This window comes from Camelus ferus, chromosome 4, assembly GCF_009834535.1.
Source record: "Camelus ferus isolate YT-003-E chromosome 4, BCGSAC_Cfer_1.0, whole genome shotgun sequence".
Classification (NCBI taxonomy): domain Eukaryota; kingdom Metazoa; phylum Chordata; class Mammalia; order Artiodactyla; family Camelidae; genus Camelus; species Camelus ferus.
The window spans coordinates 19,418,326-19,434,826 of NC_045699.1; the positions used below are offsets into that span (position 1 = coordinate 19,418,326).

Sequence of the window (16,501 nt, forward strand, 5' to 3'; positions counted from 1 at the left end):
AACAGAATACTATTCAAGCTAAAAAAGGAATGGAATTCTGACACATGACACAACAGGAATGGACTCTGAAGACATTATGCCAAGTGACATAAACAAGACACAAAAGGATAATTATTGTATGATTCCAATGATATGAGGTACCCAGAGTAGTCAGAGAGACTGCAGAAAGCAGAAAGGTAGCTACGAGGGGCTGAGAGGAGTCATTGTTTAATAGGTATGGAGTTTCAGTTTGGGAAGATGAGAAGGTTCTAGAGCTGGATGAGGGTGACGGTTATACATCATGTGTATGTACTTAATGCCAGTGAACTGTGTAACTAGAAATGGTTAAAATGTTAAATGTTCTCTGCTGGAGAAGATGTGGAGAAAAGGGAACCCTCCTACACTACTTGGTAGGAATATAGTTTGGTGCAGCTGTTATGGAAAACAGTATGGAGATTCCTCAAAATATGAAAAACAGACTCACCATGTGATCCAGCAATTCCACTCCTGGGCATATATCTAGGAGGGAACTCTAATTCCAAAAGATACATGCACCCCAATGTTCATAACTGCACTATTTACAATAGCCAAGACATAGACACAATCTAAATGCCCAGTGACAGATGACTGAATAAAGCAGTTGCAGTATATTTATACAATGGAATACTGCTCAGCCATAAAAAAGAATGAAATAATGCCATTTGCAGCAACATGGATGGACCTGGAGATCACCATTCTAAGTGAAGTAAGCCAGAAAGAGAAAGAAAAATATCATATGGTATCACTTAGATGTGGAATCTAAAAGAAAAAAGAAAAATGAACTTATTTACAAAACAGAAACAGACTCACAGACATAGAAAACAAACTTGTGATTACCAGTGGAGGAAGGGGGTGGGAAGCACTAAATTGGGAGTTCGAGATTTGTGGATATTGACTGATATATGTAAAATAAACAAGTTTATACTGTATAGCACAGGGAACTATATTCAATATCTTGTAGTAACCTATAATGAAAAAGAATATGAAAACGAATATATATGTATATGTATGACTAAAATGTTATGCTATACACCAGAAATTGATATAACATTGTAAACTGACTATACTTCAATTTAAAAAAAAGTTAAAATTTCTCTTATGTATATTTTAACCACAATAAAAAAAAAAGAACAGGATGTAGAAAAGTAACAGACACAAACAGTTAACACAAGGAACACATAGATGAAATGGGGTGAAGAAAAACATACATATAAGTAAACATATGCTATGTCTGTTTGTTATTGTTGAGGAGCTTTATAGTTATTCCTTTAACTTCTGCTCAACCCCTGGCCTCCTACCTGGACATGGACAAAGCCCCATGTGTTTGCACTCCGTTCTACCGCTGAGCAAGCTTAAAAAGGGGCCCAACCATCCTACACTGTGAAGTGCAGTGTAGCATACATAGTATAGGGTGGTAGAATCTGGGCTGGGCTGGGAGGGGATAGTGTAACAGCTTTGGAGCCAGATGGATCTGACTTTGAATGCAAGCTCTGTTACTTATTATCTGCATGACCTCGTCCATGTTACCACATCTCTGATATCTTGGTCTCTTCTTCTGGAAAATGGTACCAATCAAATCACACCTCCAAAGGCTGTTCTGAGGATTCATTGTAAGAAAGTAAAGCTCTCAGAGTTTAACAATAGGAGCAGCTCTTACTACCATTAGTTACAACAACAATACAACTATGGAAATTGAAGAATTGTAAAGGGACAGAAAGTGGATACTAATCTGTGTTTTAAAAATCATTCTTTGCTGTTCTTTAAAACTCAAAAGTGGAACTTTCATTTTATATTAAAATAAATATTCATCATTCAAATGACATGATTTGTTCTCTCAGAAGTTGCCCAGTGATCTAAGATGAGGGGAAAAAATGGAATTATTCAGGGTGTAGGTATCAAAAATTCAGAAAGAACCGACCATCACAAACACACTGGCTGTGCCCTTGGTCAGCTTTCCAGTCCTGCTGACTCTCAGCGTCCAACTTAATTATCTCCATATGCCATACACATCTCCACGAGGAAGAGAAGTCTCCACAGACCAGACACAGTAACAGATCATCTACGAGAGCACACTCCTTTATCAAGGTGGACAACTGAGAATTGTCTGTCTCTATTTATTTGAATGGGAGAAATCAAAGGGTCTTCTGTACTAGATTTGGGGTACAGATGGGGCTGATTTCTCATCAGAAGGGTTGATGGAAGAGGTGAGATGTGAGCTGTGAATTAAAGAATGGCAGCAATACTTCAAAACAACAAAGGCAGGCTGCCAAGTCTCCCCTCCCCCTGGCAAAATTGGAAGCAGACTCAGAAGGCTGGCATAGGATTTGAATCCAAGTAGATTCCGAGTCCAGTGCTGGTACCATGCTAGACACATTCCTCTTGACTGCAAACCAGAAACTTCATTCTTATGGCCCCACAAAAATCTTGCTGGAATCCATTAAGACACTGTTTGAACCCTGGTGAACTTTTGGCTGAAGAAGAGAGAAGATTCCTATTTGCAGCTGAAGGTTCATCTTGTCTAGTAGGAAAAGAGTTTAGTGTGAACCAAGACAGAAGTTTCCCATGGCTGGTCTATCACTATTAACTTCTGAGCATTTCCAACTCATCAGATTCACCCCTCAATGGATGGAGGATGCACTCACTGTCCAGGGAGCAGAAGGATAAGGTGTAACTACTCTGTCACAGGCGGTAGCAAAATCACATCCACTTCTTAACCAGGAAGACATTTCTTTTTCTTTTTCCAGTTGAATTATAGTTTATTTACAATGTTGTGTTAGTTTCTGGTGTACAGCACAGTAATTCAGTCATAGATATTATATCTATATATATTTTCTCATTATAGGTTATTACAAGGCATTGAATATAGTTCCCTGTGCTATACAGTAGGACCTTGTTGTTCATCTAGTTTACATACAGTACTTTGAATCTGCTAATCCCAAACTCCTAATTTATCACTCCCCACCTTTTCCCTTTGGTAACCACAGGTTTTTTTCTATGTCTGAGTCTGTTTCTGTTTTGTAAACGAGTTCATTTGTGCCATTATTTTTTAGATTCCACACATAAGTGATAGCATGTGATATTTGTCTTTTCTGTCTGACTTAACTTCACTAAGTATAATAATCTCTAGGTCCAGGTGTGTTGCTGCAAATGGCAATATTTTATTCTTTCTTATGGCTGAGTAATACTCCACCATATATACAGACCATATCTTTATCCAGTTATCTTTTGATAGATATTCAGGTTACTTCCACGTCTCAGCTATTGTAAACAGTGCTGCTATGAACACTGGGGTGCATGGATCTTTTTGAATTGGAGTTTTCTCCAGGTATATGCCCAGGAGTGGGATTGCTGGGCCATACGGTCATTCTATTTTTAGTTTTTAAAGGAATCTCCATACTGTTTTCCATAATGACTGCACCAAATTATATCAGGAAGACATTTCTTATGCATGAGTCCATGCTGCAGTCCCCTGTTAAAATTACTAATAATCCTGAAGATGACAGAAATCTAATGTAACTTGTAAAACTATCATCTTAATAATAGATTACTTCCTATTACATAAATAGATCCGGGATATTTCTCAGACTGAATCCCCTTTGGGGAAGGGTCCAAAATACAAATAGCTAGTGTCCAGGCTACGTAGGTAACAAAGGAGGCCCGGAAGTGTTGACAGCACCTCAAGGCTTCAGGAACTATTCAGCTCTGTCAATGGTCACCATGCAGACTACACCAAATACTGCACCTTTAATCTTTTTCAAGGCTATGTTGTGAATCAGATTTTTATTGGTAGTAGTATATTTAAATACTGGCAACTATTTCACATTTCCACAAAACCACACTACACGTACCAAACAAAAGTTGTCAGTGGGATATACTTGGTTGTTAGTTTGCAACCTCTGCTTCTGAGCCATGAAAATCATCTGGGAGAAAGTGAAAAAAACTACAGGCCAAATTAGAGAGACTCTTGGGGAATACTTAGGAAATTAAGAGGCTAGACTCACACAGCCTTGATGAAATCATTCTACGCACACACTGACTAAGAGGGAATGTTCAAACTGAGTGTAAAAATATTTCTCTGGATTAAAAAAGAAAAGCCCATGCATGAAGAGACTCAGTGCTCCTCTGGCCTGATGGGATCTTACCCCTTCTAAGCTGTCACCCCCTCAGCACTTGCCATATATGCTTGTCCCAGAGTCCACCGTGGGGAAGGACAAGTCAGGTACCAGGTGAGCTGCATCCACTTTACCACTGAGTATGTCTCTGCCTTAGCTAACGAAACATATCCTTTACCCAAGCAAGGATATCTTTACTATTCCTATTCAAAAGAAGGACATTATACTGTGTTGCTCAATAAAAGGCTGTTGCCTGGATGGGTGAATCAACAAATTAATGATCTTTCTGTCAATCAACAGTGATCCTGAGGTTTCTGCCTTAGAAGGTCAGAGTCATCTAATGGGAAGAATTTCTCCCTCTCCAGGAGAATCCCAGGGGACTGAGAGAGGACAGTGGTCAAGGAGAGTTGAGGACTTTGGATAACAAAACACTGGCTATGTTCTTTCATTTTAAAGTGACCTTGGCTACTTCTTCCCAAGCTTCTCTACCCTCCTTCTCTTCCCCTGAAATGTTTGTTTTTTAAAAGCACCTATAACTCTTCTGGCAAAGAAACTGAATTGGTATGTAAGTGCAACTGTCAACCTAAGTACTCATGGGACTAGCCCGCCACCAGCTCCTGGCCCCTGTGTGACTGCAACAGTTTGCAGGTGCTGTGGGTTTGTACCTGGCGTTTCTGGAGGAATGAAAGCAGTGGGGTGCGTTAAGTTTTTTAGAATGTTTATTGCTGGCAACGTTTTCCACTCGCATTTTATTTTATAGTACAACTTTTAAGCAAGTAGAATGTTCTGTGATAATTTGGCCATACAGGAGGGAAATTTAGCTCAGAGACTGAAATGCACTTAGTAATGGTGAAACAGACTAACAAAATAAATAAATAATCCAAATCAAAAGAAAATACTTCAAACTCTTGAAGGTTCTTAAAAACTCACATGAAAGGCACTTTAACTTAACACAAGTGAAACAGCCCTGGATTTGGAACCAGAAGACGGGTTTGAGTCTTCTTGGCTCTGTTACTTACTAGTGGGGAGACCATGGGTAAGTCACGTGCCATCTGCTCTGATGCTCCGTGTCTTTAGAAATAAAATGGGGAGGGCTTAGTTGGTGATCTCCAAGGACCCTTTCAAAGCCACTGTTTTCGTACTAGCTTTTCAAAGAGGCTCAAAACATCTTGAGAGGACGCTGACTTTGTCTTGGCCTCTGTGGTCTATTAACCACACAGAAAATTTCTTGCCTTTCTCTCTAAATTTTTCAGGTTCTTAAGTGTTCTCTTGGATCACAAATAGGTAGCCCACAGCAATAACACTTTGTTCCTTCTTGATGTGAACTCCCCAGGGCAGTCCAACCAAAGAGGCAACAGAAAGGACAGGTGGGGTTTATTATACTAATTTTAGGTGCTTGGGTGGACTTTCCTGACCCTGGCAAGTGGCCCTTCCTAGTGGTTAGTGGTGTTTCAACAGAGTCTCTGGCAACCACGAGTGTGATAAAACTTGAGTAAAGTTCTGTTCATGGCCCAAAATCTGGAAGGGTCTTGATACTTTAAATTGTTTTTCTTAAGGATTTTGACAATTAAATAAGCTACAACTTTATAAAAAATTAACCCTTAACCTAACCTGCTATTGCCTTGGAACTATGCCAATCAGCCAAGGGATATTTACTAATTGCCTTTTATATTTGGATTTGATTTTTAACATTTTAAAGGAATAATGAAGTGTCTTAAGACATCTAATTTCAAAAAGGCTTTCTATTTTTGCTATTTTAATATATTTTAATACTTTTTAAAAAATATTTTAATAATATTTTAATACTTTGCTATTTTAAGTTTTTTTTTTTTTAAACCTAAGGCAAAGTTTCAAACCCTTCAAATTTCTGATATACTTAAACCTTGCATTTCAAGTTTTTGGGAAAACCAGCATTTTATAGCTGAAAGCTTGAGAGATGGAGAGAGCTGAACTAATTAAAATTATGTCTAAAGATCATCTGATTTACCCATGGAACACCCTGTAGGAGCAAATCATCTTCCAATTCATTTTCAAATATACAGTTGGGAAAGAAACTACATCACACTGGAATCCTGGTTGATACTTATGGCCTTAGGAAACCTGGCATTTTGTGAGTTTAATCCCAGGAAGGATCTAATGGCTTCAGCAGTTAAGAGTTCATCCAGAGAACCTGGTTGATATACTAAGGAAACCAACAGTTGTCTTGATGGAGAAGGTTCTGGGTAGATCTGAGCCATCTGCTAACCCATGGTAAATAAAGAGTGGATGGCTGGAGACCTCAGATTCAAAATTATTTCTAGTATCATAAAACAAAAACAAAAACATTTAAACTCATATAAATGGACTTTGTTTCACAGCCTGAAGGAAATGAGAACACAACAAGGCCCAAATAAATTAAAAGATTAAAAAAAGACATTTAGGATGAATAATTTATGTGATTTAGAGAGGACTCGGTCATCAAGAGACAAAAATAGTCAACAGAGAGATTTATTGATGTGTTGACCATTCTATGCAACAGTCTTATATTGAGTAACTCAATATAAAGAAACCAAAGATGAGTAAGACACAGTTTCTTCCAGTTAGGAGATCCCAAAGAATAGGCTAGTTGGTTACGAAAATCAATGTAAGACAAAGGAAACAAGAGGAAAAACAGGTGCAAGAGATGGGAAGGAATATCAGTTCCTCTGTGGAGTCTCACTGCAGGACTGGGAGTGTCGGGGAAGAGGGTGGCTGAGGGGCAGGAAAGCCTTCCCCATTCCCAGAACTCAATGACAGCACTCCTTCTAAATGCTCCTCCTATCTGCTCCCATTGCATCCTGTACTTACAGCTGCTTTCCCAGGGTTTAGCATAATGCCTAGCATTAGTAAATGCTTAATAAATATTTCCTGAATGAATGAATCAACAGTACTTAATCTCTCTAAGCATTATTTCCCTCCTCTCTAAAAATGGTAAAAACATAATGCTGTGTGGGCTCACATGAGGAGTAAAGGAGATAACATATGCTACATGCTTACATAGCAGAGAACCTGGAACATACATGCTCAATAAAGATCAGTTCTTCTTATTAATATTAGGCATCATTACCTCTATTTTTCATGAGAAATGAGTCTTAATTAACCTAAAAAATTAGTTTGTGATCACACAGATAGTAAATATGAATGTCAGACTTCAAACCTGTATCTGCCTGAGTCCCCAACTGAATTTCTTCCTCCCATCTCCTGCTGCTGCTGATTATAATTATTCAACTTTCAGCTTCATCACCCAAACACTGGAAGCTTCTTCAAGACAGCGATCATGACATTCACTTTCACATCCTCATAGAGCAGCCCTATTTTAAAAACCTACTGAGCCTATCTGGGCCTGATTAAACTGCAAGATTTCAAGTTCCCTTTTCAGTTTCAAAATAGTCTTATTTGAAGTCATTCAATGAATGAAATAGCAGAGTTAATATATAATGTAGCTAAATGAATAATGCTTTGTTGAGAATTTACTGAAGAAAAGACCTTCTCAAATCCAAACTTATTCCTTGGGGGAAAAAAAAAAAGTTGAAAGCTATCCAACTTCCAGCCAGATACCACTATCCATTCATTTAGCATATATCCATTAGTAACCTGTTGTGTGCCAGGTTCCAAATCAGTTTTAACACACAGAAATGAAAGAAGGAAAGAAGGAAAGAAGGAAAGAAGGAAGAAAGGAAGAAAGGAAGAAAGGAAGAAAGGAAGAAAGGAAGAAGGAAGAAGGAAGACAATAACCAGAACTCCTAAAGAAAGAACGAAAGTACAATAAAGGTAAGACTCCATGCATGAAATTAGAAGAAGGAATGCCTACTGACGGAATTGCATTCAAGGGAAGAAGGCAGAACACGAATGAAGTCAATGCCGCTACCATGCCGCCTTCCTCCCTCTTCACCATCCCTTCCTCCTCCTCCCCAGGAAGAAAGAAGAAGACAGGAAGAAAGAAAGAAAGAAGCCTTAGGGTTATAAATGACTTCTTGGAACAATAACAAATGAAGGGGACACCCACCTAAACTAATGGGCTAGTCACATTAACTCTGTCAAAGACTGTGCTCAGGTCACTCACAGCTAACACAGCCTTTGTATTTAGTCCAGACTTTTGAATTTTTGCACTACATTTTAAAAATGTCTTTTTTTGAGATATAATTCACATACCATAAAATTCACCCATTTAAAGTGTACAATTAAATAGTTTTAGTATATTTATAGAATTGTGAAAACATCACTAAAATCTGTTCAGAGGTTTTCACCATTCCCAAAAGAAACCCAGCGCTCACTAGTCGTCACTCCCTGTTCTACCTGCACCCCCAGCTCTAGGCAACCACTAATTTATTTTTTGTTTCCATAGATTTGCCTACTAAGGACATTTCACACAAGTGTAACAATAGAATATATAACCTTCTGAGACTGGCCGCTCTCACTTAGCATAATGTTTTGAAGGTTCTCTTATGTTGCAGCAAGTATCAGTACTTCATTAGTTTTTATTGTGGAATAATATTCCGTAATACGATTAGACCACATTTTATTTATCCATTCATCAGCTGACAGACATTTGGGTTGTTTCTGCTTTTTGGCTATTATGAATACTCCTGCTTTAAACATCTGAGGACAAGTTTTTTGTTTTGTTTTGTTTTGTTTTGTTTTGTTTTGGTGGGCATACGCTTTCATTTCTCTGAGGTAGATACTTAGGAGTGGGATTGTTGATCCATACGGTAACTCCGTGTTTAACATTTTGAGGAATGGCCAGGCTATTTTCCAAAGCAGCTGCACCACTTTGCACGGAAAGGGTGACACAGATTTAATAGGATTTGAATTGTAGCTTTGCCTTTTTCTAGCTGCATGATCTTCTATGAGCCTCAATCTCCTTATTATAGATAGTAAAGATACCTCAAAGAGTTGGCACAAAGAGCACATAGTGACATGAATGATGCACTGTGCAAACTATCAACACAAAAAGCGATAAAATTTGAAAAAATTTTTTTCTAAATTAGATTTGCTCTGCTTTCATCTACTTCACTGAATCTCTTTAGGAAAACAAAACCAGTGATTTTGTCCTTCCCATTCTATGCTTAATTCCAAAGGAAAAAGTAAAAAGCTTTTCTAAGAAAGCTATAGAAAGAAAGTTTCTCAGAAATTGAATATCACGATGGAAAAAATTCCAAATAGCAAAGAATTCCTTTCATGAGTAGAGGTGATATATAAATAAAGGACCCAAGAGAGGTGGCAGGAAGGAGATACTGTGAGATGAATGAATCCCTACAGAGTGCCACTTTCTCTCTCTTAGCTATCCAACTAGGGAGGATACCTCTCAAGGAACTACATGCTAATTTAACTTCAGTTTTTCCTAAGAGTGACGAACACTTAAGTTGACTTGTTATCAAACTAATGGGTTGTCACAGAAAAAGATGACCTGACAAGTTTTAATCATAAACAGGACAGTGACTATACAAACTTATTGGAAACACACCTTTCAATTAAGGCAGAGTTAAGAGGGAGGAAGAAAGGATATGAATTCACTGAGTGAAAGTCACTTGGCAGACGCTGCACTATACAAACACCGTCTTCTCATCCCTCACCACTGCCCCAAACCAACACCTGACCTTTCTCCTCTGTTCCACATCCCAGCGAACAGCAGCACCAGACTTTGCTCAAAGTAGAAACCTGAATATCATCTTAAATTTTTCTCTCCCAACGTATCTCAACATAATAAAAGCTGTATATGACAAACCTACAGCCAGCATAGTACTCAATGGTGAAAAACTCAAAAGCTTCCCACTAAAATCTGGGACAAGACAAGGATGCCCACTATCACCACTCCTATTCAACACAGTCTTGGAAGTCCTAGCCACAGAAATCAGGCAAGAGAGAGAAATAAAAGGGATCCAAATTGGAAAAGAAGAGGTGAAAGTGTCACTATATGCCGACGACATGTTACTATATATAGAAAACCCTAAAAGGTCCACACAAAAACTACTAGAGCTGATGGAAGAATTCAGCAAGGTAGCAGGTTACAAGATTAACCTTCAAAAATCACTTGCATTTCTTTACACTAACGCTGAATCAACAGAAAAAGAAAATAAAGAAACAATCCCCTTTAAAATAGCACCCAAAGTAATAAAATACCTAGGAATAAATCTAACCAAGGAGGTGAAAGAATTATACACAGAAAACTATAAACCATTGATGAAGGAAATTAAAGAAGACTTTAAAAAATGGAAAGATATCCCATGCTTTTGGATTGGAAAAATCAATAGTGTTAAAATGGTCACACTGCCCCAGGCAATCTACAGATTTAATGCAATCCCTACCAAATTACCCAGGGCATATTTCACAGAACTAGAACAAATCATAGTAAAATTTATATGGAACCACAAAAGACCTAGAATTGCTAAAGCATTACTGAAGAGAAAGAAAGAAGCTGGAGGAATAACTTTCCCAGACTTCAGACATTACTATAGAGCTACAGTCATCAAGACAGCATGGTATTGGTACAAAAATAGACATATAGACCAATGGAACAGAATAAAGAGCCCAGAAATGAACCCACAAACTTTTTGTCAACTCATCTTCGACAAAGGAGGCAAGAATATGCAATGGAATAAAGACAGTCTCTTCAGCAAATGGTGTTGGGAAAACTGGACAGCAGCATGTAAAGCAATGAAGCTCGAACACTCCCTTATACCACACACAAAAATCAACTCAAAATGGATCAAAGACTTAAACATAAGACAAGATACAATAAACCTCCTAGAGGAAAACATAGGCAAAACATTATCTGACATACATCTCAAAAATGTTCTCCTAGAACAGTCTACTCAAGCAATAGAAATAAAAGGAAGAATAAACAAATGGGACCTAATGAAACTCACAAGCTTCTGCACAGCAAAGGAAACCGTAAGTAAAACAAAAAGACAACCTACGGAATGGGAGAAAATTTTTGCAAATGAAACTGACAAAGGCTTGATCTCTAGAACATATAAGCAGCTCATACAACTTAGTAAGAAAAAAACAACCCAATCCAAAAATGGACGGAAGACCTAAACAAGAAATTCTCCAAGGAAGAAATACAAATGATCAATAGGCACATGGAAAAATGCTCAATATCACTAATTATCAGAGAAATGCAAATCCAAACTACAATGAGGTATCATCTCACACCAGTCAGAATGGCCATCATTCAAAAATTCACAAATGACAAATGCTGGAGAGGCTGCGGAGAAAAGGGAACCCTCCTACACTGCTGGTGGGAATGCAGTTTGGTGCAGCCACTGTGGAAAACAGTATGGAGATTCCTCAAAAGACTAGGAATAGACTTACCATAGGACCCAGGAATCCCACTCCTGGGCATATATCCAGACAGAACCCTACTCCAGAATGACACCTGCACCCCAATGTTCATAGCAGCGCTATTTACAATAGCCAAGACATGGAAACAGTCCAAATGTCCATCAACAGATGACTGGATAAAGAAGCTGTGGGTTTATTTATACAATGGAAAACTACTCAGCCATAAAAACCGACAACATAACGCCATTTGCAGCAACATGGATGCTCCTGGAGAATGTCATTCTAAGTGAAGTAAGCCAGAAGGAGAAAGAAAAATACCATATGAGATCATTCATAAGTGGAATCTAAAATAAGAAAAAACACAAACAAACAAAACATAAATACAAAACAGAAACAGACTCATAGACATAGAATACAAACTTGTGGTTGCCAAGGGGGCGGGGGGTGGGAAGGGATAGACTGGGATTTCAAAATGTAGGATAAACCAGATTACACTGTATAGCACAGGGAAATATATACAAGATCTTATGGTAGCTCACAGTGAAAAAAAATGTGACAATGAATATATGTATGTTCACGTATAACTGAAAAATTGTGCTCTACACTGGAATTTGACACAACATTGTAAAATTATTATAAATCAATAAAAAATGTTACAAAATTTTTTTTCTCTCCCATTATATTTCACCAGTCACCAAGTCCATGGAATCTATCTCCTGATTCTAAAATCTCCGTTTTTATCCCAATACCAATTTTTGGCCCACTCTAATCCATTGCCCTCAATAAAATACACATCTTACCTTATCTTGCATTTGCTTGAATTAATTCACTGGCACCCTTCTGCCCTCAATGTTACAAAAACCCAACCTTTTAAATGTAACTTACTTATCTCCTTCATGGCATAGGTCCTGATACCTCTGCAGCCCTTTACCTCTTCACTCTCCTTCAATTCTACGCACTAGTTAGGTCTTTCCAGCTACCTCTTCCTCTGAGCATTTCCTGATCTACTTACCACAGGCTAAACTTCTCCCACTGTGGCTCTACAAACTATTCAAAATTATATATACATAACTCAGTGGTAGAGTGTGTGCTTAGCATGCACAAGGTCCTGGGTTCAATCCCTGGTACCTCCATTAAAAAAAAAAAAGAGGGAGAGAGAGAAAAGACAATGATTTAAATATATATGTACATACACGTATGTTTGTATTATGTATATGCATATATGTATATGTTTGTACCATATACAAATACACAGGGACATGTGTTATTGTCAGTTGAATTGTGTCCCACCAAAGATATGTTGAAGTTATAACCCCCAGTGCCTGTGAGTATGATCTTATTTGGAAATAGCATCTTTGCAGGTATAATCAGATTAACATGAAGTCATACTCAATTAGAATGGGACCTAATCCAATATCACTTGTGTCCTCGTAAGAGGAGAAAACAGAGACACTGGAAGAATGCCACGTAAAGACAGAGAGATGCACGGACGCAGTGGGAGATGGAAGCAGACACCGGCAGCTGCCACTAGAATCTGGGAAGAGGCAAAGAAAGATTCTACTTGGAGCCTCAAAGGAAGCATCGCCCTGATGATACACTAACTTTGGACTTAAAGACTCCACAAGAGGCTAGAAGCAGGAGAATAAGTTTCTGTTGTTTCAAGCCACCCGGTAAACAAAGCTACCATGTGAATAAATGTGGGCTTTCCATATCCTGAAGGAGAATTCAATTGAAATGATTCAAGTAGATAAGAAATAAAGTTAAATCTGTGTTTTAGAAGGAAAACTCCTCTTTCCACTGTAAACTCCTGTGTACAGTGAGGAGAATACAGCACAATGATGACAGTAAACTTTCCTGTACTCTTGGCTTATCTCCCCTCACAGTATCAACTCTGGGAGGGCAGGGACGTGTCTTTTTCTGTCCATTCTGTATTTCCAAGATCAAGCACACTGCTAATTTCTAAGTAAATATTTGTCAAATAAACAAACAAACTGAATTTTTCACAATAGCTCTACAAAGGTATCATTCCTGAGGGATGATACTTAATTCTGTATCCTCAGTCCCTATAAGAGTGTTGGGAAAACAATGTTCAGAAACTATCTTTTGTTAAAATTCAACTAGTAGGTAGTATATAGTTCATTTCATCTTCACTGTATCACACGAAGGGGAGAAAGGAAAGATGATGCATTAAATCTTTGAAGCAATGCCCTGCTTCCATATGGAATTAGATTACAAAACACAGAAGGAAAAACAGCCAAGTCTGTGTTTCTGACATCACCACCTTTAGAATAACCGGTAGACATTTGATACTAGTGACTCGGGTCACAGACAGAGATGGAGAAATAATCATTCCATTCAATTCATTTCGAACTACTAACCACAGGAGTTATTAAAAATGGAAAGAACTTCTTTGTTAGAACTATGGTTCACTATAACGTAGCCACAGTAAAGACGCCAAAACTCTGTGATTCAATTTATCACTTATTTCTTTACTGTATTATTCTTTTTACAACATTATCTAAGGCATTACTTGAATTCCCCTTTTCCTTTCTGAAATGCCTTGTTTTCTGAAATAGCACTACAGTATTACAAATATGCAAATTCATTACAAAAGAGCTGGCTTATACTTGCACTTTGTCTTTTGATATATGTATATTAGGTATCAACTGATGAATTTCATTAATTATAAAAATAAAACGCAATTCTCTGTATTTGACTTCAAAATAATCTCAAAATTGTTTTTAACAGCAGCACATGTTCTAACCATAAATTTCTGCTACTCTTTTTTTATACTGAAAACAGAAACTGGCTTTGTGCTTTATAACAAATATAAATGGGGTAATTTGGATAATGAAAATAAATGAGTAACAGCAGTACTAATAGAGCTGATCCTATTTGTGATGGCTCATTAACTCCGTACAGGATGCAATTCACTGCCCTGGATCAGAAGTTGACAATGGTGCAACGTGGAGCTATTAGCAGAAGAAGGTCGCAATAGGAAATTAACAGAAGGTCTGTTCATTCGCTGGGAAGTCAGGATCCCCTTTAGTATGTGTAACCACATTAAACCATGTAATCAAAAAGGCCACAAAGAGGGAAAAATCAAAGACAGAAATAATTTGGATACGACTATTACTACAAGCTCATAATAAGCACTTTAGTGCATTTGATTACTTAACTGTCACAGCAATCCTATCAGTCAGTTACAGATACCCTCATTTTGCAGATATGGAAACTAAGGCTCCAGAACTTGCTCAAAGCCATACATTAAAGAGTGGTAGAGCTTAGATTTAAACCTAGGCAGTATGACGTCAGAGCACTGATCTTAACTCAAATTGTCTTCCTAGCTGTGCCTTATCTCCAACATCTAGTCTAGAATGATGCTGAGTAAAAAAAAACTCCAGTGTTTCTCAGTCTGAGATGCAAAGTGGGGCAGATACCAATACAACCACCCTACTTGGGGATAAAGGTCAGATTTCAAGGGGGAGGGACAGGGGAGAACATGGGTGGAAAAGATATTCACTAAACCTATTGTTTCCATGTATAAATGACAGAATTAAAACTGGACAAGATTTTAGCCCGTGGCAGAGGCTCAAGAAATAACACAGGGGGCATAGTTTAAAAATGCTGATAAACAGTGACATTCTCTGACCTCTAGTCTGCCATTAACTAGCTGGAAGATCCTGGGAAAATCGCATAACCTAGTGCAGCAATATTTCTCGGGCCGGACTAAATGATCTCAAAGGCAGTGCTTTTCAAATGCTGGTCTGTGTAGTACTATTAGTGACAATTTCTGTGCTCTGGAGAAAGAAAAATAAGTACAGGGGAGAGACTTTCTCACAAGAGAAACTATATTCACTTTAAAAGACTGTCCTTTATTCTGAAATTAGATTCTTACTGCTTTCTTGTTACTAAAATTTCATTTCTGAAATGATGATGGTGAAAGGACATGAGAAAAGGTCTCCTTTTCTTTTTGAATGTTCACAGCAGATGAAGAGGTTGGTTACTTTATCTCATTCTATAAAGGTTTTTGAATTGTTACAGGGTTATGAAACTCCACACAGGGTACCACTACTTTGATACATTTTGCAACTCAAAATGTTCAGGGTATTCTCCATTCCCAGGGTACCTGACAACTCCTGAAGCATTTTCACATGCATTATTATCTCACTGGGTGCTCTATAGTCTGCGAGACAACCTTATTTTCCAGAGTGAAAATAGAATTTAAGAAGGGTAAGTAACTCGATCAAGATTACACACATCATAAAAGAAGAGCCAGAGTCTAATCTGTGTCTTTTGACCTTAAATCCTGTCTGCTTTCTAATTGGTAAGTGGTTCATAAATCTGGTCAAACATGAGGGTCATTAGGATAGTGTTCTAAAAACATTGCACAAATAAATCTGAATTTCTGGAGGGTGAAGCCTGAGAGTTGTGTCTTTTAAGGGCTCTCCAAGAGTTTCTGGAAGGCAGTCAGGTTTGGGGACTCAACATTACACTGCCTCTATCCCCCTGGCCTCACCAGGAGGAACAGGAAATTTGAGGTCAGAGCTGGGTGTCTCTGGGCAAGTACCTGAGCATCAGTCCTTCACCTGTGAAATGAGGATCATGTCGTCTAATGTGCAGAGTTGTAAATATTAGAAAAAATATATGTAAAGTGACTAGATAACATAGTTACTCAAAATGGAGGCTGTTTTTAAATTGTTGTTGTTGTTGTTATTATTATTATTAAGATTACTACTACTATTAGAGTGCATATGCTGCCTAATATGATGCTTTAATCCTACTGAGTAAGAATAAGGAATATCTTATAAACAGCAATGATTCTGGAATTTTCCCAAAGGAAGTTCACAGCAAATATAGATAACCCCTTCTTCATGACATCTCTAGCTCCCAGTTTCTTCCTCTGTGCAACAGTAGTATCTGTGAATTGCTAACGTATTTGGGGATCTAAAATACGTTTTAAACTACATCTTTGTAGTTTTATTTAAGGGTTAAAGGCCCAAACAGTTTTAAGGAGATGGATTTTAATTGAGTATTAAACAGGCATAACTGAAATAACTGGTACTCAT

The 16,501-nt window shown here is 37.9% G+C and overlaps 1 protein-coding gene across 3 annotated transcripts in view; it reads right to left on the reverse strand.

Annotated features, from left to right (window-relative positions):
• ADAMTSL1 (ADAMTS like 1) overlaps nt 1-16,501 on the reverse strand; it is an 825,910-nt gene that overhangs the window by 269,986 nt on the left and 539,423 nt on the right. The window lies entirely within an intron of this gene.